At 42.3% G+C, this 24,747-nt stretch overlaps 1 pseudogene; it reads left to right on the top strand.

Annotated features, from left to right (window-relative positions):
• The window catches only part of LOC115108927 (zinc finger protein 536-like), a 42,099-nt pseudogene extending 20,736 nt beyond the window's left edge, over positions 1–21,363 (top strand).
• The last annotated feature ends 3,384 nt before the right edge of the window (positions 21,364–24,747 follow it).

Below are 24,747 nucleotides of genomic sequence, written 5' to 3'. Positions count from 1 at the left end.
GGACTTTCTTTGCTTATTAACTTTAATGTTGTCATGTTGAATGCTAGAGATAATTAGCCTCTGCTATTTTATATCAGTCCAATTCCAACCCCTTGCCTTTCCTACGGGGCACAATATGTTAATGCATGCCATCTGGTGTTTTTAATGATTTGATATATACCACCTGGTGATTTTTATGATTTGATATACCACATGGTATTTTTATTGATAGTCTTCTGTTCCACCTGGTGATTTTGATGATTTGACTCCCTGGGTGCATGCTTTTCTTGTCATGGCATCCTGTTAACACATTGTCTGCATTCTAGCTGCAGCTCTAGTATTTTCACATAAAAATATAAGCTTCCTCATCTCCTCCTTAGCTTACAATTCTGGATTTTTTTACAGACCTGGGTTCAAATGCTATTTGAAATTCTTTCAAATACTTTAGCTGTTTTCGATTGAGCTCGCGTGTTGCAATGGAACCAATAGAAACGTCCCCAAAGTGCAAACGACCACCAGGCACCTGAGCACTCCGGGTAGACTAAAGCAAACACGCAAACTATTGGAAATGTTTCAAATAGTCTTTGAACCCAGGTTTGATCTTCTAGCAGGGTTGGTGAGAGTCAGTGTCTCTGACACGGTTTTGGGGGATTTGATCCACTGTTTCCCCAAATGAAGGCCGCGAAACAGAGATAAATGGATCAGGTCTAATCTTGTTAAATGTTTTGTTGACATATTGTCTACTTATACTTGTATGCACATGTAAATACCAGCATTTTAAGGGTAATCCTGCCACAGCCCTTTACAAAACAGCTACAATCTATGGTATTTTCAGCTTCTCCTGCTTCCCCAGTCCCCAGCCAATACTACAGTCCTATGTTTGTAAAAAGCTAGCTGAGAATGAATCGGAGGAAGTCTGGGCTGCCACGTTCGGTATCAGAGTGTAATTTGAGTCGATATTAAGCATGGAAACTAATTCATTTTAAAGGTCAGGCGTCAGTGCTTCTTTAAATGATGGATCCCGGCTCGCCTCTCCTCATCTTGTTCCCCTAGTTCCTGTGTAATGGAGGACTCACTCAGGGGCTTAAGGACTGCATTGTTTTGCTCTGACAATATATCCCCGAGACCTCTGCAGCTGCTCCCCATGCTCACAATGACAGACTAATTAACACAATCACACACTGCTGGCCCGGGCTCAACACGCAGGTCTGCTGCGGGACAGATAGGTAAATCCTACACATATGGAGAACATACAGGCACTAAGTGCAAGTCTTGATGAGGGGCTTTAGGAATGGGATAAGTTTGCTGCGCCTGCTAACTGATCGAGTGTGTCTCGATGGGCTGGAGTATTACAGTGGCTGGAGGAGTTCTAATTCAGGAGATGTTGAGGAATTATCATTGTTGCCAGATGTTTCAGCTTGAGACACATTGATTAGGCCTGAATAAGTGGCCGTTTTATTCCTATCCAAAATGGCTGTAGTCATGAAGTTATACTGATGTTTCCAATATGGATAGCGGATACAGTTGTCAGAGTTAACGACTGCTTTACTAGATACAGTAGATGCAGATAAAGTTGTCCAAATACACTAGTGATACAAGTGTCAACATGTTAGATTATGTTCTGTTTACTCATATGGCTACTAGCTAGTGTTGAGAATGGTGTTCTTAAAATCGAATCAAGACAGATGAAATACTCTAATTCTAATCTTAGATTGTGAATAATGACTCGTTTAAAAAAATATAAACTAATGGGAGTGCTTTAGAGGCCCCTGACCTACATCAGAGCGTCTGGATTTGAATTGGGAACATAAACATGCCTGAAATCCTCTGACAGTTATTCATTAGTCCTATTCAAACTCTTAACCCCAAGGTCAATGTGCATGTAATGATTTCATCCTCACTTAGTCTTTGTTCCTTTCCCCGGCCTTCACGCTACTTCTACTGTATACATGTTAACACGTTACGAGTGGTTACAAAGAGACAAGGAAGGATCATGTTTAGGGGGATAGAAATCAGTGCAACTGTATTTAATCGTTCTAACTTCTAGTTCCATCTGATGATGCTTAAAGGGATAGTTCAGAAAAAACATCTACATTTGTAATTTCGCTGAACAATCCCTTTAAATGTGTACCATAGCTGGGTTTTTTAAAATGCACAAACTGGGCCTATACAAGTAGATTTGAACACTACTGATTTCTGATTTGTAAACCGGATTACCTTTTGGCTTGACTTCCCATTCTCACTCATGTCCCTTAATCCTCTTTTTAATTATTATTGCAGATAAGAGGTATGAGGCTCAAATGAAGCTCAAAATGCTTGTTTTCCTAGACGCTGATAAAAAGATTTACCGTGGGAGTTGTGAACACCTGCCTTGAAATATTGTTCCACGTCTCCTGAATGCCATTTGGCTTAATTGACTTGGAAACGTCCCAAATGCGTCATTGACAATGTGGTCTAATTAATATTAATAATATATGCTATTATAAACATCAAAGAACATCTGGTGCACTTATTTTCTCCCCAGCAGTCTTGTGTCTTATCCTCTCAGATGGTTTCATCTTAAAGCAAACCACCAAGGTTTATTCATTTAGGTGTTTTAGTTTATACTGCATGTATACTTTTATAATAGAACAATAATGCATGTGTGTGTGTGTGTGTGTGTGTGTGTGTGTGTGTGTGTGTGTGTGTGTGTGTGTGTGTGTGTGTGTGTGTGTGTGTGTGTGTGTGTGTGTGTGTGTGTGTGTGTGTGCGTGCGTGTGTGCGTGTGTGTCCGTATACATGGGGGGTGAATACATTGAATAAAGAATGCATTTCCATATGAAATGAATCACTTTCCCCACCAGCTGGATGCTTTGCCACAGCACATTATTTGAGTTCTTATTTTGCATTTCTAATCGCAGGCTGTATAACTCATATGCACCACTTCATTGTATGATCCTCTGTGTTAGGTGAGAGAGGCAGGGCCCTGTAATGATACAGTAATTGGAGTTTGGTTGATCAATTGAAGCGCTAAAATTACTCTCGCACATAATGTGGGCCTCAGCAGTGTAAGTAAATCTAAAACTGATTAAGTTAGCATGAACAACACAATTACAAAGATGGCACCCGTCCAAAGACAAGAGAAAAGGGGAGAGTCTTTGTTTGGTTTTGCTGCTCTGGGGGGTATTAGCGAGCAAATGTGTATATGAAAGAGACAGTGGCCAAAGATAAGGTCACATATGTCTGTGTTCTGCATTTTAGGCCTGCTGGTAATTTCACGGTAATGTTTTTTATTTATTTTTATCCGCAACAAGCCAGCTTGGTGAAAATACACTACTGGTGTGAAAATGTGCATATTTTCATCATGCAAATGTTTTAATATTTGCATGAAAATCTGTCACCAATTGGATAGAAACCTAGCTATTGTGTCTGTCTGTCTGATAGACTGCCGTTAAGCAGTAGGAGTTTTTTTTGTTACTGGACCCACTGGGCAAAAACTGGTTGAATCAACGTTATTTCCACTTTATTTCAGCCAAAATTTTCAATGTGAGGACATTGAATCAACTTGGAAAACTGATTGAATTTGCAAAAAGCCATCAAGATAAGGGAACTTTTACCTAAATCGAATAACGTGGTAACATTTTTTGTTATTCACATTAGTTGACAACTCAATCTAATGTAAATCAAAACTATACGTTGAACTGACGTCTGTGCCCAGTGGGGAGACAATGGGTGTGGTGTTTCTGAGGAGGCTCCACTGTCCTGGCTGGACACACACACACACACACACACACACACACACACACACACACACACACACACACACACACACACACACACACACATAGTGTGTAGTTGACTGTGTGTAGTTCAAGGTCATTTATATGTGACTAGCAGTGCTTTCTACCTCATTATTAGTGTGGGGCTTTATGATCTGCTCCATTCAATTCATTTATATTCCTCTCTCCTCTAGCTATATTATGTCATTTAAAATTCTAATATTTAAAGAAAGGCTCTTTAAAAATAAAATAATTTATCATTAAATGATGGATGGTGTTAGTATTAAAGTTGGAGACAGCATAACAAACAACGCTAGATCATTAGAGATTGACCTCAGGGAGAAATTCCTCAGGGTCAGGTCTGATCTAGCGTTGTTATAAAATGTATATTTCAGCCAAGGGGAAGGAATCATTGTTGTAAGTCAGATATTAGTCCATTAAAGAAGAACAATAAGGCATCAATATGCATAGAATTAAATGAACAGTGCTGGGCTTTATCTCGCCATCCCAGACGCCACATCCCTAAAAGACACAGTATAATATATGACCTGACCTTCAAATGCCAGGAGAGTGTTAGACAATAAACTGCCAATATTTGTGGCTTAATGGCGGCGGATGACTTTTACAGTAATTGGAATGGCACCGAAACAGCTGGGCTGCTTAAAGACAGAGGAATTGAAGCTGTGTGTCTCAAATGGCATACTACGCTCTATATGGCATACTACACTCTATATACAGCACGACTTTTGACCAGAGCCCTGGCCAAAAGTAGTGCACTATATAGGGGATGTGGTGCCATTTGGGACATAGCCAAGGATCTCTCAGACAAGCACTAACTCTAAAATGTGGAAGTTTATGTAACCCTATAGGATAGGCTGTTATTACACAGCTCAACCTAACATGACACATGGTGGGAAATGTTCATGTATACAGAGTCCATATTAGGACAGGTACCCAAATGACTTTAACACAAGCTTCATGGACATGTGACTTTGTCCTAATATGAACATCGTACAGGTGAGACAAGTTGCTCACCAAGTTCATGGGGAAAAGCCAATAATAGAATTTTCCTCACTCTGCAAAAATGAACTCAACCGAACAATGTTCACAGAAAGAAACAAAAATGAACTCAACTGAAATGATCTCTCGTTGCAGAGAAAGAATGTTCTTTTTGACTTGGAATCCCAGTTGGTTGCTTTCGATAGAATAGGGCCCTCTGTCTGCAACATGTGCGCCTCTTTCATTTAGAAGATAGTTACTACAGTATGTCATTATAAAGAATCTTATTTGCTGCTAACATCTTTGAGTATATTCAATGCGTATGGTGCTCTGCACTCCATACTGTGCGATGATGCATCGCTTGGGCTGAAAGCTGATTACAAGCCTGATTTACTGCAGAGCACAACTTAAATCATTCAACTCAGTATTGTGTGGCGCTGCACACATGGTTCATGTTCAGAAATGGCAACTATATTTACACACACATTTCCCAAGTTCAAAGAGCTGATCCAATCGCTCAGGTTCTTTAGGTTGTTTTTCACTCTGCCAATGATTTAGTTGTACAAGTCAGACAATTGTCTCTAATATAGCACATACTGACAACTATCTAGAGAAACATGAATGTGGAAGATTGGTAATCGAGACTGTCTGATTCAGGCTGTGCCGTTGTTCTGTCTTGTAGCTCTAACAGGTGAGGAGAAGCCCTACAGCTGTCCCTCCAGTGACTACACCAGCCCACAGTCAGTTTCTCTCAGTTACCATCTGGAAGGCTACCACCTCCACCACCACCCCCAGTGGAACCACGACACCAGGGACAACATAGACCCCTCGTCCCCACAGACCCCCAGCCCCAAGGACCAGAGCCCTACTCCTGGCCTCTACAGTGGGCTGGAGGATCCTGATGAGAACAGGAGAAACCCAGCAACTCTGCACATGGACAGGCTAGCACCCAATCTGCCTAACCCTTCAAACCTGCACAAGGCCTATGGAGGACCTCCAGCTATGGAGGACAACAGTGTGAAGCCACAGGGTCTTCATCAATCCATACAGACCTTCATCAATGGCCTGACATCTAGTGTTCTGAGAGGGGACAGAAAGAGGAGGGCAGGGGGAGGTATGGTCAGCACTCGGGGTGGAGGACAGGGGAGCTCTGAGGGGGAGGACCGTGTTGGAGTCAAGGGGAGTGACCGGGACAGTGAGGGGGAGACAGGTACTGGTGGCTCTGCAGTCACACCCAGGACCAGGAAGTCCCAGTATGAGCCTCTGGATCTGTCTCTCAGGCCAGACTGGGTGCTTTCGCCTCAGGCTGGCTCAGCCCACATGGACAGATCTCAAGGGGGATTGACTGGGTTATTCCAGCAGCACAGCAGTGTGTGTAATGGCCCCCTCTCCTCCAATAGCAACAGGCTCCAGGCACACAATGGGCAACACACGGCTGAACAGTCAGAGATTGGATCTGGCACTGGTGACCTGGAGATGCCCACAAGGCAGGACGACCAACACAACTATGACTTCTCAGCTCACAATGAGGATTGTGCACTCGAGAGCCATGTGTTTAACAAAGTTGAGGAAGAAGAGGAATTCAACAAGCTAAGGATAATGAAGAGTAGCAGCAGCGAAGCACGGCTGAGTGAGAAGATGACAGAGATGATGGTTGGCCGTCGCCATGGGTCCAGTGAGGCCCCTCAGTGTCCCCAGGAGAAGCAGGGCCAGTGGGGCAGGTCGGTCATCCAGCCTCTCCTCTCTCCTCTGGAGCTGCTGAAGCCAGTGCCGACTCCTCACCACCACCACCTCCACAGAAACATCCTGTCAGTCCTCCAGTCTTCCAGTGACCAGAACCACATGCTCCTCAACGGCCATGCAGCCAGCTTGAATGGTGGCGGTGGAGGGCCCATGGAGAGAGCAGAGACTTCAGGTGAGTGCCTCTCTCTCTACCCCATGAATGATGTCATCTGTACCTCTTCCTCCTAATCTTCCTCTTTCCCCGTAGTAACTTCATATTACATGAGCGTTCAATGCCACCTAGTGGTCAAGTAGTGATCCTGCCTCCTTATAACATCATATGCCTTTCCTATACGATCCTTTCCTATATGTTTGGATCTTTAGAACACTGTTTCATTAGGTAGATAGGCTTACCTCAGCAGACAATGTGTCAGAGGAAACGGTTGCAATGTAGTTAGTTTAAACTCTTTTGATTGTGATTCTCAGACGGACTAAAACAAGGGTTTTGGAGTCATAGGTGTGTGGCACTGATTACATCCCCACTTAGAGGAAGATACAATTTCACCATCTGATCAGTAACAAATCACCCAGGCAACGGGACCCATTTGATGGAGTGGCTTAAATCTTGTGTGATACGCCTGCAGAGAGCAAGATTTAATCACCTGCCTCTCTAGAGAGATCTTTCAGACAGCTGGGATCCTTTGATATTAGATGCATGTAATATGCGTGCAACTCGAAACTCTGTCATTCTGATCCATCTGATACAGAAACACAATATGAAACACAATATGCTCTTATAAAAGACATGAAAGTGCCTGTCAACTCTGTTTTGGGCACAACATCTGTTCTGTTCTTGTGTGACGCACTGCTTTCAAAAGTGTACAGTATCCCAGCTAACAATTCTGGGGTAGAGAGAATGTTTTTGTAATGTAGTATTCTGTTAGTCAGGAGAACATTCTATCTATGTTAGCATGTTTTGGTGTCATAGTTAGGAGAACATTCCCTTAATTAAGTGATAATGCCCGAGAAGCCGGTGTTTGGAGGATATGTTGGCACGGGTGTTGTTAAGTTGAGGGCCCTCCAAACAGCGGCTTCCAGGGCATTATCACTTTATACAACGGGTCACCAACATATTCATATAATGATTGACATATTTTCATTAAAAATATTATTTTGATGAATTTATTCATACTATTTCATCCTTCCACAAGATATAGTCCCGAAACAAATCTAGAGTTGCTACCCAAGCCAAGCTGGCTGGTTGTTTGTTCTATCGGTTCGGTTGCCAGAGACGCCACCCAGTCATTCAGTCTTTTTGTTCTGTATCTATGGACGCGACCCAGTCGTTCGTTCTAAATGTTCAATTTATAGTGGAGATCACGTTTATAACTTCCCTGCCTGGGCTGATGAGACAGTGGATGGAACAGATGGAACAGAGTAAATAGGCATTTTAACGTCATAGACTTAGCCGGTGGTAACTTGTGGAATAGACACTGGCTGGAATGCACTTTTAACCAATCAGCATTCAGAATTAGACCCACCCGTTGTAGAATGTCAAACAGAATATACCCAGATTGTGGTTACCATTTCTCAGAATATACAATACAAATGTTCTAGATACGTTTCATGGGATGTTGCAAAAACATGCGTGTCCAGTTTTCGGAGGGTTAGGAGAATATCCCATTAACGACCCACCAAACGTACAAAGTACATGGTTGCCATGTTCTCGGAACACAAGATATTAATGTTATAGACACGTTTCATGGGAACGTTACAAGAACATTTCTGTGTATCAGTTGTCATGACGTCGCCTGATGGAACCAAAGAAACGTTCTCCCCACCAAAAAATTGTATCACTGCACATCACGCCTTGCTACCGTTGCCGGGGCCAATCAAGGCCCTGCTTGGTGAACCACTGATCCATCCGTAGCTCTTTGTCTGTTGGCAAGGTTAGAGATACTGACACATACAGTGTTTTCAACTGACACACTTTGACATACATGATAAAATTGTGCATGTTCATTTCTAAAGTAATTATTATTCAACAGTCTTCACCTGGGATTAAAACTCACAACCTCTTGGTTCACGGTACGCCGGTCTTCCTGTTATGCCACCATGTCCATGTCATGAATGGGTTAATCTGACTAGTCTCATCATTTATTTCATTGACTTATTTCAGCAATTTAAGAGCTTTTAGTAGTTGTCTAATGTTGGTGGGGCATATTAACCTGTTTTAATGATACTTCTGAATCACTAAGATCAATAAAAGTTTTTCTTTAGTGTACTTTTAACAGAGCTGAGATTTACTTCAAAGTGCATTCATCCTATTGCTTACATCCGTACACCTATCAAGTTGTTTCAGATCTACCCAGTTGCCTAGGAGGGAGGGGTAGAGTTTCTTCTGGACAGTACAGGGCCTAACTATACTGGCCCAATAAGCACACCTAGAGATATTTCATATTGGGACAGTGGTTAGAGCATTTGTCATTGATGCTGGTGGCCTGTGTTCGAGACTGGCTATGGGAATCACCCTACTCTCATATTCTTAGCAAAATATGTTAATGTCATTATTTAGCAACAGTTACAACACACCTCTCTGATCTAAATGAGTATCTCATTGAAAAATGGGAATGTGTAGGATTTCTCCTTGAGCACGTTATTATGACCACATTTTTATTACCTCATGAATTAATAGTATGTATTAATTCTATATAGTTGAGCATCTCAAAGAGAACTCTGTGATCTTTTTAAAAATAAACACCACATATACAATTTTGCTAAGAATATGAGAGTAGGGTGAGAATATGAGAGTAGGGTGACCGAGTCTCGAACACAGGCCACCAGCACCAATGACACATGTGTCAGGAGCTAGGTGTCCATCTAATTGGCAACAGATTTTCATACGAATATTCTAAAATCTGCATAAAACAATATGTTGGACAAACGGCTGTGCGTGATGACGTAGAGCACATACAAATAACTTTTGCGGTTAAATTCCAATTTACCCCCCCAAAAAATCAAGTTAAATTGGTTTCCATTGCACGTTCAACTCTATTTTGTCACAAAAACTGTTGCATTACATTGCAAATGTGCCCAATCTTGTCTTGGCACATGAGCTCTTACCAACAGCTCGCAGATACAGTGCGGGTAGGCTACCTACATGATGAGATTATTATGGATATTATTGTTATTACATTATTTGTATTTGTCAAACGGCAGCCAAGCATTGATCATCATGTCACCAGAATAAGACTCTTGATATTTATTGATAAGAAGCATCAAACTCAACACCGTGCACTTTCACCACCCTGTGAAGTTCATCACAATTTATTTCATATGTAGACAAATAAACTGCATGCTTTTTCCGAGTCGTAGTGGGAGGAACACACAACATATCATCGTGTGACTCCAAGTTTACTTTCGAAATGATGGTTATTATATCAAAATTTGCGCATAAAGGCATTTCCACCGCCATTTCTTGAACAATTAATTATACTGTAATGACCTGACTAGATCATAAATGAACAATTGTCCAGACAGAGGCTTGAGTTTGCGAATTGACGGTTTATTGAACCAACTTTACACAGGCTACTGTTTGGGCCGTAGCACACGCCAAATAGATGACAGATAACCCACAAGCCAATCGTGACCTTCTCTTGTGAAGCCCAGACGTAAGAGAGAGAGAACAAAGGCTGAACCTGGTCTTAACTTCCAATGCCCAACCCCCCTCCACGCCACTCCGCCAACCACCAGGATGCCTGGCATCAGAACATTCCAGGCATTCCCGTGATTGGCAGATAGCAGGTTGATTGACATGTCGGACCCCGCGAACACCGGGTACTGGTCAGTACAACACAACCACCTCCTAGCCTAGCACATAACACACAGCTGTCTGTGCGGGTCGCTACAATACTGACACAAAAAGATCCCACCATGTCGAAACTGCGCTTAACCTATCTGTAACGCTTCTCGTTGGTGGAAGGGAGAAGGGGACCAAAATTCAGCGTGGTAAGTGTTCGTCATATTTTAATAGAAAAACTGAACACTACACAAAATAATAACGAAGAGAAAACGATACAGTTTTGCCAGGTGAACAGACACTAAACATAAATTAAACACCCACAACCAAAATGGGGAAAACAGGCTACCTAAGTATGATTCTCAATCAGAGACAACGAACGACACCTGCCTCTGATTGAGGACCATACTAGGCCAAACACATAGACATATAACAACCTAGAAAAAAGAACATAGACTACCCACCCCAACTCACGCCCTGACCAACCTAACATAAAGACATAAAAAATGAACTTAACGGTCAGAACGTGCGAAAATCCTCGCTCAAGCCATGTGCTCGGTAGAATATCATGCACCCATATACTGCACATATGTTTGACAGGGAGAGATGTATGGAGCTAGATACCTGCCACAATGTACACATCGTTAGGATTGTAAGAAAAGCAATGGCAATGCGTGAAACATAAACGTGACATTTCATTTGTGAACATACAAACACCATGCTACAATTACAGACAAACATTTTAGTCTTGAACAAATCTTGTGTTGCAATTCTGAAGTACAATAATACCTTTCAGAATTTTGGCAGTTAAACAAGTACACCAAACGGCCTGTGAGGAGTACTATGCAAACAAGCATAACACAGTATAAAAAACGGAAGTCAGGGAAACCTGAAAGAGGTATCCTGCATGTTTTCAAGTTAAAATTCTCGATTACTCCTCAACTGAGTTTACTTAACATTTAGATAGCTAATGTAATGGATTTGTTTGCCAGCACAAGTCTAGATAGCACTAGCTGTATTATGCCTACAACAGTGCAGTTTCAGTCCGCTAGGTGTATCTGTACAGCATGGATATATCTCTGGGTGACGTGGACATCCCCATGCATACACCTTATCAAAATGTGACTAATTCAATATTGCACCATCCTATTCTCTGGGCTCTGTCTGCAATCATAACTAGTAGTATCTACCAGGAATAATGAATCAGAATAACAACAGATGTTGGGTGAATCTATGAATTATGCATGACCACTGGAGTCTTTGCCACGCAAAATATTTTTGTATAGAATATTTTTATATTTATTTCATCACTCAAAATCTTGCCAAAGCATATTCTGTAGGAAGGGTTAATATGATTTTTTATTTTTTAATAATTTGACATGATTTATATGAATCGGGTCATGAACATATGGACATTGAAATTAACAAGAGAGAGGTTAAACAGAGGCTAAGTCGGGCGTAAACGTATTCCCACACTTCACAATAACTCTGTTGCAGTGGTCTTAGTCTCCGTATAGGCTCTTCCCACCACCGCGACACTGCTGGCCAGTTGAAGAGCTTGTGATCTCTAAGCAGCACTACAGCACAATGCGTCTTCGTTAAAGCACATCTCAGTCTCAAAGGATGCCCTTCTGGAGGCCTGCAGCCCTAGAGTCATTATACTCTAATGTAGGCCTATTTGCCTACTAGCCAAGTAAAGTGCAGAGCATGCATGATGTGTGCAACTCATCATTCCAACATATTTGAACATTTAATTAATCTTTTATTCAGTTCAGTCAGTCAGTATGTCATCAATTCGGTCATTTGTCTGAGTTGCAATGGGAACTAAATCAAAGAGAATAGATCAGTCTTATCCATTTGCTTGTTGAAATCCATGTGTGTATTTAAAATGATCTAAATTCTCTTAAGTTCTTTAGCCTATCACTTCAAGTCAATGTTTAATTTAGGCATGTCCAAATACAAAATAGGCCATCAACTTGGAGGCATTGCCATTCAGGCTATTATTTTGGGTACTGGTGTCTTGCAGAATAATTTTAGAACTCTATTTGTGTTTTATAACTGTTTTTATTACAGGGTTCCGCTTAACAAGAGACCTTAGCTCACAGGCCTCTAATTATATCCTCCTAATAGATTTTTAACAAAATACTTGAAAAACCACATGCAGTTGCTGATAGGGACAACAGATCTGGCAATAAGAATAGGCCATGGATAGTTTTGACCATTTGGGGCCCCTTGGTTATTTCGCTCAGGACAGGTTATAGCTAAGACTTAATCAATATTTGGTTTTGTCTCATTTATTCATATGGTTATAGCCTCTGTGTGATGGGGTTGTGCAATGCAAATGGCTATAACAAGACTACACACAGAGTGGAATTCACAATACAACAGTCAAAATGCCTAATATAAGGCCTACAGTCCGTGCTCCCAAATACTAGAAAAAGTGTGATTCATTAGATTACATGATCAACACAGTAGCCACACACGGCTATAAAAATAAATGATGCAATTATTTGGCTATTAAATAACACACAACAGCATGGCATATTTAGATAACGGAATAGGCCTAGCCTAAAACATAAATAGTTTCTATTTTGCAGCTCAGTCGGTTATTCTAGACAAGGCACAGCTGTGCCTTTTTCATTCTCAGACAAATCATTTGCTGAAGGCCTAAGCCTATACTACGCCATCTACTGGTATTTTTTATATTTTTTTTATTTCACCTTTATTTAACCAGGTAGGCCAGTTGAGAACAAGTTCTCATTTACAACTGCGACCTGGCCGAGATAAAGCAAAGCAGTGCGACACAAACACCACAGAGTTACACATGGGATAAACAAACCTACAGTCAATAACACAATAGAAACATCTGTATACAGTGTGTGCAAATGTAGTAAGATTAGGGAGGTAAAGCAATAAATAGGCCATAGTGGTGAAATAATTACAGTTTAGCAGTTAAACCCTAGAGTGATAGATGTGCAGAATATGAATGTGCAAGTAGAGATACTGGGGTGCAAAGGAGCAAAAAAAAAAACAATATGGGGATGAGGTTGGGTGGGCTATTTATGGATGGGCTGCGTACAGGTGCAATGGTCAGTAAGCTGCTCTGACAGCTGATGCTTAAAGGTAGTGAGGGAGATAGAAGGCTCCAGCTTCAGTGATTTTTGCAATTCGTTCCAGTCATTGGCAGCAGAGAACTGGAAGGAAAAGCGGCCAAAGGAGGAGTTGGCTTGGGGATGACCAGTGAACTATATGTAACTGCTGGAGCACGTTCTACGGGTTGCTGCTATGGTGACCAGTGAGCTGAGATAAGGCAGGGCTTTACCTAGCAAAGCCTTATTGATGACCTGGAGCCAGTGGGTTTGGCATCCAATATGAAGCGAGGGCCAGCCAACAAGAGCATACAGGTCGCAGTGGTGGGTAGTATATGGGGCTTTGGTGACAAAACGGATGGCACTGTGATAGACTACATCCAATTTGCTGAGTAGAGTGTTGGAGGCTATTCTGTAAATTAAATCACTCAAGTCAAGGATTGGTAGGATAGTCAGTTTTACGAGGGTATGTTTGGCAGAATGAGTGAAGGAGGCTTTGGAAGTTTACATCCACCATAGCCAAATACATTTAAACTCAGTTTTTCACAATTCCTGACATTTAATCCTAGTAAAAATTCCCTGTCTTAGGTCAGTTAGGATCACCACTTTATTTTAAGAATGTGAAATGTCAGAATAATAGTAGAGAGAATGATTTATTTCATCACATTCCCAGTGGGTCAGAAGTTTACATACACTCAATTAGTATTTGGTAGCGTTGCCTTTAAATTGTTTAACTTGGGTCAAACGGTTCGGGTAGCCTTCCACAATAAGTTGGGTGAATTTTGGCCCAGTCTTCCTGACAGAGCTGGTGTAACCGAGTCAGGTTTGTAGGCCTCCTTGCTCGCACATGCTTTTTCAGTTCTGTCAACAAATTTTCTATGGGATTGAGGTCAGGGCTTTGTGATGGCCACTCCAATACCTTGACTTTGTTGTCCTTAAGCCATTTTGCCACAACTTTGGAAGTATGCTTGGGGTCATTGTCCATTTGGAAGACCCATTTGCGACCAAGCTTTAACTTCCTGACTGATGTCTTGAGATGTTGTTTCAATATATCCACATAATTTTCTATCCTCCTGATGCCTTCTATTTTGTGAAAAGCAAAGCACCCCCACAACATGATGCTGCCACACCTGTGCTTCATGGTTGGGATGGTGTTCTTCGACTTGCAAGCCTCCCCTTTTTTCCTCTAAACATAACTATGGTCATTTTGGCCAAACAGTTCTATTTTTGTTTCATCAGACCAGAGGACATTTCTCCAAAAAGTACACTCTTTGTCCCCATGTGCAGTTGCAAACCGTAGTCTGGCTTTTTTATATGGCAGTTTTGGAGGAGTGGCTTCTTTCTTGCTGAGCGGCCTTTCAGGTTATGTCGATATAGGACTTGTTTTACTGTGGATATAGATACTTTTGTACCTGTTTCCTCCAGCATCTTCACAAGGTCCTTTGCTGTTGTTCTGGGATTGATTTGCACTTTACGCACCAAAGTACGTTCATCTCTAGGAGACAGAACGTGTCTCCTTCCTAAGCGGTATGACGGCTGTGTGGTCCCATGGTGTTTATACTTGCGTACTATTGTTTGTACAGATGAATGTGGTACCTTCAGGCGTTTAGAAATTGGTCCCAAGGATGAACCAGTGGGGGTCAACAAATTATGGCTGATTTCTTTTGATTTTCCCATGATGTCAAGCAAAGAGGCACAGAGTCTGTAGGTAGACCTTGAAATACATCCACAGGTACACCTCCAATTGACTCAAATGATGTGAATTAGCCTATCAGAAGCTTCAAAAGCCATTAAATCCTTTTCTAGAATTTGACTAACAAAATGTCCCAAGTTGATCAAATTATTTATTTGTTTTAAAAATAGCGATATTTTGGAGATTATTTAATTTTCAAATAAACTAAAGTGAGCGGTTGTAATCTGAATAAAGGGAAAAAGGCCATTCTTGAACATGGGGTGAGACATTCTTACTAATCTGCTAGAGAACCAGTTCTGATTTAAGTATAACTTTTGTATGACGAAGCCTTTAGTGAGAGGTCTAATGCTTTAATATTTAATCATGTCTGCCCTCCAAATTCATTTTATAAATAGGCTGGGATATGACTAAAGTGTTAATCAGGGGGACTTTTCCACAAATAGACCATGGTAGCAAAATCGTATCTATTTTTGCTAACTTTCTATAAAAAAATGTATTGTGGTGGCCTCCCGAGTGGTGCAGCGGTCAAAGGCACTGCATCACAGTGTTTTGGCGTCAACTACAGCCTAAGGTTCGATCCAAGGCTGTGTCATTACTGTCTGTGACCGGGAGTCCCATAGGGCGGTGCACAATTGGCCCAGCGTTGTCTGGGTTAGGGGAGGGTTAGGCTGAAGGGGCTTTACTTGGCTCATCGCGCTCTAGCAACTCCTTGTGGTGGGCTGGGAGACTGCATGCTGACTTCAGTCGTCAGTTGACCGGTGTTTCCTCCGACACATTGGTGCAGCTGGCTTCCGGGTAAAGAGAGTGGGTCTTTAGAAGTCTGGTTTGGTGGGTCATGTTTTGGAGGACGCATGACTCCACCTTCGCCTCTCCTGAGCCCAATGGGGAGTTGCAACGATGAGCACAAGATCGTAATCACGAAATTGGGGAGAAAAAGGGTGTAAAAAAAAGGATTGTTGTGAGATCATTTCTTTCTTTCGGGATAGGTATACCGAGTATGTCCACATCACCGCCAGACCATTTTTGGGGTAAACTACGCGTTAAGGTTAAAGTTGTATATTTTAGTGGTCCAATACCAATCCTCTCCTCCAGAGAGGTTACAAAAAGTATCTAGATACTCCATATAGCCCTTGATTTAGAACCCCTTGATATTATTGTTGGCCCTGATTTTAATAGCTAACATTTCAATGGCCATAATAAATAGACAACCTTGTTTTACTCGTCTTGACAGTTGAATACTTTCTGAGAAGTAGCCATGATTGACTATTTTACACCTAGGATTACTATACATAACTTTAATCCACTGTATAAGAGATTCTCCAAAATTGAAATATTCCAGGCGTTTATATATAAATTCCAGTCGTACTTTATTGAAATTATTATTTATTTCAAAAACAACCTTCTATGGCGGGATACAAACATATAACCTTTGGCACCAGAGGCAGATGCTTACGAAACCTATGGAACCTAATTAACAGCGCTCACTGTTGCCCCTAGTGGCTGGTTTCCACATCATCTCCTGACGTCCTGAGACATGGATAGACATCGAATACTGACTTGTAATCACAGGCGACCTGGCTGCTCTAAACTACAAACAACAAGCAGGTGGTCAGTCAGACATTGTTCTCATCACACCAAATGCTTGCCTGCCCTGTTTGCAGTATTAACTAGGTGGCATTGTCAAGTAACTGCCTCCTATCCCTATGTCCCCATACTGTGGTCTAGGTCTATTCACTCTGTGACATATTAGAGGGCACCGTGGACATGGAGTGATTTGCGATGTGTGTGCGATGACAGTTCAGGTCGGACACAGTGTGCCAACAGTGGTAATTGGCCAGATGGTGACCCCTGGATGAATCTGTCTGCATGCTCATTAGTTTCATATAGAGTCCTCCCTCATGGCAAATGCCCTGTCACTACATCTCCCAAGCATGGCCACTAGATGGCGATATAATCATATAGCTGTGGGTACATGTTGACTTGGCTCAAAGCATCATGCCATGTTAGGAAATATTTACACGTTAGTTCACTGTCCGTTGCTATTTAATGTGTCATTAGATAATGCAGTACATACAGAATGTTATTGACAAAGGAGTTTCATCCTATATGAGAGAATAGATGAGAGGACAGCGACTCATGCATAACACATCCTCCACATATGGGAGAAATCAGATTGGGCCTCCCAACACGTGAGGCTTGGTGAATATGAGTAGATTGATACAGAGCGGATTATCTAAGAATGAAAGAAAGAAAGAAAAGAGCTGATTTGAAAGGGGACAGAGTCATTACCTCATTGTCTGCTGGGTATGAACCCTCTACTGAAGGGATGACAGAGAGACAGAGAAACACAGAGTGAGCAAGAGAGCGAGAGAGGGAGCATAGATGGAGATAGATGGCGAGACAGAGAGGTGAAAGAAGAAGGCTAGTGTGGCTGTCTCTGTGAGCAGATGTCGTTTGAGGGCAGAGAGAGGGCAGGCAGAGCGGGCTGCCTTTGTGACTGGGTCTCCCCATAGAGATAATGAAGGGTGGAGCGCTGGGAATGATGTGCAGTCATCACTCACTGTCTGTGTGCCATCAGAGCTCCGCTCTGTGTCATCCGTCACCATTCAGCTTCTCTGGCCCCCACAGCCCCACCACTGTCATCATGGTCATTATCTCTGCCTGCAACACACACACACGCTCACACATAGACTTTTCCCTCTCCCTCCCCTTCTCCCATCCTTTCTTGTTTCCTGGTAAATGCGTGTGTGAGCTGGTCTGGTCTCAGGCTAGTGTGTAGCCTATGAATGGATGATCATGTGCTGGGGAGATGGATGGCTCTGGGCTCAGTCCTGTCTCCTCTAATTGTAAAATATTAGTTACATTAGACTGTGGCCTGTGATTAATGGAACTTATTTGGAGGTTGCCCTGTCCTGGACCTCCCCTCTCCTCCAGTGGGAGGGAAATACCAGGAAGGAAGAATGTACGAGACAGGAAGAGGAGAGAGAAAGAGGGGAGAGATAGGGAAAGCACTATACGTGTACGGATAAGACTGGCTTTATATCCTATTATTTGCTGATGTTGCTTAATGTGGAAAAAAATGACTTGCATTTTGTAATGGTTCTAAGAAAAAAGTACATTTGCTAGTAATTTGATTTCCTTCAAACATATGGTTAACCAAATGTACTGCCCTGACCTGTTCCAAACACATTTAATTCTGCATTAAACTATGTATTACATCCCTAAACTGCCAAGTCAGTCTTGCAAAGTCAGGTTTTTTTCTTTTTTTCTTCTTACAACACAATGGCAAAGCTTTTAAATGAGTAAAGTAATTATATCTTAGCTCCTAGTGTCAATTAGACAGGTCAGTGATATTCAGACAGACAGGTCAGTGATATTCAGTCAGACAGGTCAGTGATATTCAGTCAGACAGGTCAGTGATATTCAGACAGGCAGGTCAGTGATATTCAGACAGACAGGTCAGTGATATTCAGACAGGCAGGTCAGTGATATTCAGACAGACAGGTCAGTGATATTCAGACAGACAGGTCAGTGATATTCAGTCAGGCAGGTCAGTGATATTCAGACAGACAGGTCAGTGATATTCAGACAGACAGGTCAGTGATATTCAGACAGACAGGTCAGTGATATTCAGACAGACAGGTCAGTGATATTCAGACAGACAGGTCAGTGATATTCAGACAGACAGGTCAGCGATATTCAGTCAGGCAGGTCAGTGATATTCAGACAGATAGGTCAGTGATATTCAGACAGACAGGTCAGTGATATTCAGACAGATAGGTCAGTGATATTCAGACAGACAGGTCAGTGATATTCAGACAGACAGGTCAGTGATATTCAGACAGACAGGTCAGTGATATTCAGACAGACAGGTCAGTGATATTCAGACATACATGTCAGTGATATTTAGATAGACATGTCAGTGATATTCAGACAGATAGGTCAGTGATATTCAGACAGACAGGTCAGTGATATTCAGACCGACAGGTCAGTGATATTCAGTCAGGCAGGTCAGTGATATTCAGACAGATAGGTCAGTGATATTCAGACAGACAGGTCAGTGATATTCAGACAGACATGTCAGTGATATTTAGATAGACATGTCAGTGATATTCAGACAGATAGGTCAGTGATATTCAGACAGACATGTCAGTGATATTTAGACAGACATGTCAGTGATATTCAGACAGACAGGTCAGTGATATTCAGACAGACAGGTCAGTGATATTCAGTCAGGCAGGTCAGTGATATTCAGACAGACAGGTCAGTGATATTCAGACATACATGTCAGTGATATTTAGATAGACATGTCAGTGATATTCAGACAGACAGGTCAGTGATATTCAGATAGACAGGTCAGTGATATTTAGATAGACATGTCAGTGATATTCAGACAGACAGGTCAGTGATATTCAGATAGACAGGTCAGTGATATTCAGATAGACCGGTCAGTGATATGCAGATTAGTCTTTCATGGACAGAGTACGTAACATCTAGTGCATTTCTGCAAGACTTTAGTTCTGGGTTTCCAAGATTATATTCAGACATGTTGTATATCAGACAGACAGGTCAGTGATATTCAGACATATGTTGCTTATCAGACAGACAGGTTAGTGATATTCAGGGGGTGTTCAGATGTGTCCCTCAGTCTCATTTCCTGTACTGCTGACTAAATGTGTGTCCTTTATAACCAGCAGGTTATTATACACCAACAGATGGAGCATTAACTTTTATTGCCCAACACCTTCTGTGGGCTTTTTACATTTTTCCCCAAAATGACTTTTTATGTAGATGTGAAAGAGAGCTTTCAGTTTCATAGCCTACAGGAGAAGGGAGAGGAGGAGAGAGGTTAAAAGGTTGTGGCAGCTTGTGTTTTGGGAAGTGATGTCATATGACATCATCCCATAACGGTTTACTGTAATCATGAATGATAGAAGAAGTCCCAGAGTTTTTAGAAGGAAAGGAAGCATGGCGCTGTAGTGGTGAAGTAACAGAGCCTGAAATAGACATTGTGTTGGTGTCAAAGTAAAAACAGAGTATAACCCAGTGGAAATGAGATTCAATGCTTTGGTCTTCAAATTGGGTGTAAAGTGCTTGTTTAAATAAGACAGTACTGGAAGCAAGTAATAGAGGACATTGGTGTGTTATGGTCATTTGTATCTAGGCTAGACTATCCGAGAGAGAGAGAGAGGAGAGAGGGGAACAGACAGGAAGCTTTAGCAGGCCTTAGTGAAGCCAGCTGCAGACGTCTGTCATTCATCAGCCCAACACTCATCACCACCATGAGCCCAGGAAGTGTGTGTGTGTGTGTGTGTGTGTGTGTGTGTGTTTCTGTTGCCAATGAAAGTAGTATGTACAGATGTCTTAATTTGATCACCCTGTTGTTGCAGGAAATGCAAACTTGTAGTGTTTAAAGTGGTAGAGGTTTAAAAAGGCTTCTAAAAGTTTGTAATTTGACTTGATTTGCCTAAAATGAATCAAACCCTATACAAATGGCCATTAATTATAATCCACACAAGATTTAACATTTCCTGTTGCTGCAGGATTGTTTTCCTGCTGTGAGAAACTGGTCCAATGAGGAAGCCACACCTGTGGTATGTAGTACTAGTCAGAGGTGGAATTACTGTGTATGTGGAACACATGGGGATGGAGTTCCCAAAGTGAAAACAGAATCATTGTCTCCCTTATTCCACTGCTGGTGTTATTATGATTTAGTCTACAATATTTTATGACTACCAGTAAAGAGTTGGCACAACAGAGTTGGCAGCAGTAAACATAATGAAGGAGGGAGGGCTGGGAGGTTGGTTTGTCTAAAGCAATGCTTTCCTTTCTGCCAGGTGGGAAGCCTTTCCAGTGCAGGTACTGCCCTTACAGCGCCACCCAGAAGGGTAACCTGAAAACCCATGTCCTGTGTGTCCACCGCAGGCCCTTCGACAGCAGCCTGTACCCAGACAGACGCCTCCGACGGACCCATACCAACGCCCATGTGACCTCCCAGGAAGGCTCCGCTGGTTCCTCCTACCTGCCCCAAAGCATCATGGGCTTGGGAGACGCCCCTAGGCCTACACCCACTGTGAGAGATATCACCGTGACATCACTGTGTGGGACTTGACGTTGTTACGGCAACTACATATAGACATTTGTAAAATCACTGATACGTCGTTTGGTTTCACGTGTGAAGGGTGAGAGACGGATGATAGGGTTGTTGTTGGAGTTGGAAGAGATTCAAAACAAGAAGTTGATGTACATTCCAGTGTGGACTTCAAAATATATTTATCTGTAAGAAACAAACGGCCCATAATAAAGTGTTTTGTGGTATGTGCAGCGCGGAGAGATTGAGTGCTTTTTACTTCATTTATACCCAGTGTCATAATGATTTATATTTACCCACATTAATCTATCAGCTCAACACTGACTGATTGTCGGATCGTGAGCAGGCACCAAACTAACTCCCCCAAACTAAGCTCTTTCACGCAGTAGAAATGCCTGTGTTTTTGTTAATATCTCCTGATATGAGTTCTTCAGAACAGTTATCAGTCAGGATCCAACACCAGATGTTCAGGGGGTAATCATGGCAGATGTAATGGAGTAGAATGCTTCCATTTGTTCTCTATTCCACTGGGGGGGGCTCGCACACATATCATTATCTCCCATTAACTCCAATGCTTCATGCCTTCTTCTGTGGACAACAATGCTCAATTAAGGGGAACCAAGGAAATGGAAAACTGTGTAGATTCATTGATGTCATGGATGCACTGAAATGCATTACAAGTCAAAGATGATAAACCATCCATATATGTATACAGTGAGTATACAAAACATTACGAACACCTGCTCTTTCCACGACATAGCCTGCCGACCAGGTGAATCTAGGTGAAAGCAGTATGATCCCTTATTGATGTCACTTTTCAAATCCACTTCAATCAGTGTAGATGAAGGGCGGCAGACATGTCACAGAAGGATTTTTAAGCCTTGAGACAATTGAGACATGGATTGTGTATGTGTGCAATTCAGAGTCTGAATGGGCAAGAAAATATTTAAGAGCCTTTGAACGGGGTATGGTAGTAGGTGCCAGGCACACCGGTTTGTGTCAAGAACTGCAACACTGCTGGGGTTTTCACGCTCAACAAGAATGGTCCACCTCCCAAAGCATATGCAGCCAACTTGACACAACTGTGGGACGCATCGGAGTCAACATAGGCCAGCATCCTTGTGGAATGCTTTCAACACCTTGTAGAGTCCATGCCCCGATGAATTGAGGCTGTTCTGAGGGCAAAAAGGTTCATGTTGTGTACACTCAGTGGATAAGCCTACTTACTATATATTGGCCCATTTTAATTAAGTAAGCCCCCACAGACAAATACACAAACACACACACACACACACACACACACACACACACACACACACACACACACACACACACACACACACACACACACACACACACACACACACACACACACACACACACACACACACACACAGTAGTGGCTATCTACAGTAATGTTAGTGTGATTCCGGCAGGCGGCAGCTCCACCGGTGTGCCAACATTCAGACTGTAGAACAAGAGCTCACCTTGGGCAGCTGTGTGTCTGCAGCTGGCCGCAGTAACCACGGCGATGTGTTTGATTGACAGGTGGTCTGACAACTCCATTCAGCCAGCCACCTGTTAGCTGTCAATCAGGGCGGCCATCCCGGGGCTATTGACGGAGCTGTCAGCCTGGGCGAGACATGTCTGTCAAAGCTCTCCTCTCCTGCTCTCCCTCGCTGCCTGGCAGCCCACACTCTCCCCCTCCCTCACATTCACTTCTTTCTTTCTTTCTGTCTTTCTTTTTTCTTTCTTTCTTTCTTTCTTTCTTTCTTTCTTTCTTTCTGTCTTTCTTTCTTTCTGTCTTTCTTTTCCTTCCATTTCCCTTCTGAGACATGGGTGCCGTTTAATCCCCACAATTCCTTGGGTTTCAACTGTCTGTCTGTCTGTCTGTCTGTCTGTCTGTCTGTCTGTCTGTCTGAAATTATCTGTGCTGTTATTGAAGGAGATCGCAACAACTTTGCAGGGGACTCTTGCATATGTTAAGTCCCTGTGAGGTTTGCTTGTGTACAGTATGAGGCAATTATTTGCGTCTATGTATTTAATGTTTGTGATCTCTGTTGTCATTGGTGATTCCTCGAATTCTCTCAAATTCACTCCTCCTTCTCTTCCTCTCTTTCTGTCTTGTCCCCCTCCTTCTCTCCTCCCCCCTCCCTCCTCCTCCCTCTCTCTGCTCACTCATCCCTCCATCTCTGTACCTGACAGGTGACAAGGCCCAGCTGACTGGGTAATCAGAGACCTGTCATCTGTTAATACCTTGCCCAGGCCATGCCAAACCTGGCTATGCTGTACCCTACCCTATCCTACCTGCCTGGGGTGGGGTGATGTGTGACAGAGGACACAGAGTTTAGGGGGACTATTAAAACCTGTGTCTTTGAACAAACTCTGTGAACAAACTTACATACACACACACACACCTGACTCAGTATACATCACCCCAAACCTTGTCATGTCAAACTCTTAATTACGTACAATTTCCCTTAAAACATACCCCATTAATCAGCTTTTTTAATTACTCCTAATCGTGATTAATGTTTCAGTTGTCATCTTGCACCAAAGCCAATGTCATACTGAGAGGGGTTCACTACTCAGTTCAACAGAAGCAGAGGAGACCACGAACATGGGTTGTATTTTGGTTCGCACCTGTATGTATGATGCTTACCTTATTAATACATTTTGCGTAACATCCAGAAATAGCCTTGTCTCCATCAGACCCTGGAGGAAATATCATTTCTCACTCCCAAACAATTAACCTTTGACTACATCTGATAGGGAAAATAGTCATAACATGTTCAGCACTGATGTGCGCACGTCACAACAAAGTAAAGATGTGAAGGAGCCTCGAAGACATTCAAAGTTTGCCAAGTTAAAGTTGATGTAACTTAATGGGATACCGCTGACATAACTGTGTTTTTAAGTGTCATACAACTTAACAGTAATGTCACTTACTCATCCCACCTTTCATTCACTTACTGTAGTATTCACATTCTGAGAATCTCTTTCAAAATGTGCCTCCACAGAACTTCACTGAGGTTAAAGTTGAAGTTTGCCAAGTTAAAATATGGGTTGGCGCTGTCATAATTGTGTTTTCAAGTGTAATACACTCAACCTTTCATTCACATTATGATCTCTTTCCAGTTGGCCAGCCCATACAGTACTGTAACTCTTAGTTCTAAGAGACAGGTCATGTTGAGCTAATCAGCCTGTAGGAAGTAAAGGAAACAGTGTGACAGGAGAGGTAATGAGAACTAATGGAACACTAATCACAGGATGCATCCCAAATGGAATCCTATCCATAATTAGTGCACTACTTTTGACCCGAGCCCTATGGGAATAGGGTGCCATTTGGGACACAGACACTGTGTTCCTCACACTGAACACCGCCCATGAAAAATTCATGCTAATTAGCTCGCACAGTTGTGAAAACGCTTTTTAAGACCGTTGGCATCATAGTGCCACAGTTTTAACAGATTTCCCCCCTGACAGTTTACAACCTCAGACGTCTCAACTCTTGGATTGAATTCCAAATCATTCTAGGTGAAAAAACACACCCTCAGTGTACTTGCAGTGACATCTGCTGAATCCTGAAATAGTTGTCAGGTAGGATAGAGTGTGTG

This window comes from Oncorhynchus nerka, linkage group LG25 (genome assembly GCF_034236695.1).
Source record: "Oncorhynchus nerka isolate Pitt River linkage group LG25, Oner_Uvic_2.0, whole genome shotgun sequence".
NCBI lineage: Eukaryota > Metazoa > Chordata > Actinopteri > Salmoniformes > Salmonidae > Oncorhynchus > Oncorhynchus nerka.
This window is presented reverse-complemented; position numbering and strand designations above follow the sequence as displayed.